This window comes from Phalaenopsis equestris, unplaced genomic scaffold (assembly GCF_001263595.1).
Source record: "Phalaenopsis equestris unplaced genomic scaffold, ASM126359v1 Scaffold000342, whole genome shotgun sequence".
In the NCBI taxonomy this organism is placed as follows: domain Eukaryota; kingdom Viridiplantae; phylum Streptophyta; class Magnoliopsida; order Asparagales; family Orchidaceae; genus Phalaenopsis; species Phalaenopsis equestris.
Window position 1 is genome coordinate 1369 of NW_018164784.1, and position 1418 is coordinate 2786.

At 30.1% G+C, this 1418-nt stretch overlaps 1 pseudogene; it reads right to left on the reverse strand.

Annotated features, from left to right (window-relative positions):
• LOC110025913 overlaps positions 1-1418 on the reverse strand; it is a 5252-nt pseudogene that overhangs the window by 659 nt on the left and 3175 nt on the right.

The following is a 1418-nucleotide window of genomic DNA, read 5'->3' on the forward strand; positions in this document are numbered from 1 at the left end:
AGTGGGAGGAAGACTCCATGTTTTCACTTTAGACTTGACAACACCAGCCATATGGTTGCTTCCCTTCTGAAACTCATTTAATATTTCATATAGAGGCATGTTTACTAGGATCCTGACAAAATTTCAAGCATAAGAAAATTTATGATAATTATCATAAAAATGACTAAAAAGTAAATTTGAGAAACCTAGGAATTCTTGTTATGCAAACAACACTAACAGTCGTCTTTGTCTTAGCACGAACAGTGAGAAGACTTTTCACCTGCAGAAGGAACTTACCAAGTTAAAGAAGCCCAAAAAATGTATCACATGCATATCTTCTGCTGAACAAAACAAGAAAGAGAAGTATAGCGCAACAGACGATCGACACCAACCAGTAGAAAACCAATAATGTTCTTTGGGTTTCCTGAATAAACAGGGATTCTGCTGTGGCCCCGGGTTAGAATTTTGCTAAAGGCTTCCCTGTAAAAAAACCAACAAAAGATGTCTTCGGGTCTAGAATTTGTTAATGCAAATCTACGGTGAAGAAAAAACATATACACAATTAAATTCTTAAATAACAAACTTTTAATTTAGAAAATCTCATTACTTGGATGAAAACTAACAAGAGAAAGAAAACTGTTCAAATGATAATTTAATAGTTATTTACTAGAAATACTGTATAGAAATTCAGACTTAAAAATTCATTCAATCAATTGAAAATTATAGTGTAATAAAAATGTATATTGCATTGAATCTGATCAAATTATAATCACATATACAAGTTTCAATGGATATTTATAGCACATAAATAAATTAAATAAAAATAGATCACCAAATCAAGTTTCATGCTAGTACGATATAACATCTATAACATCTCACTAAAATAGCTCCGAAAGGATAAAAAATAACCATAATTTACACAAACAATCAATATATTATGAGACTTTATTTTATGAGACTTAGGATTCTAAAGATTTCCAAAAAGATACGAAATGCAAAAGCTTGACCATCATAATATAGGACTTCAACATCAAACAATTCTTACAAAACACTGAAAAAGCATAGATATTGCACAAGATTCGCACTCACCAGTCCAACTTGAAATTGACATCTATTGAGAATGTTAATTCAATCGGTGTCATTTTTTCCTTAACAGTTTGTGCATTAGAAAAGAGATCTTTAAGGAAGATATTCATAAGAGAGGACATAAAATAACAAAAAAGCATTCATGGACAGAAACACTAATAAATGAGTACAAATACGGACAAATTTTATGCTATAAAGAAATCTCATGCAGAATTGACACTGTAGCAATTTGTTTATGAACTATTAAAAATGAATGCTCAAAGAGTGTAAAAATGTACAAATTAATTAGCTCCAACAATACAGTTCATCGATAAAACTAATTTACAGATGAGTTTTCATAAAAAAGTCCAAAA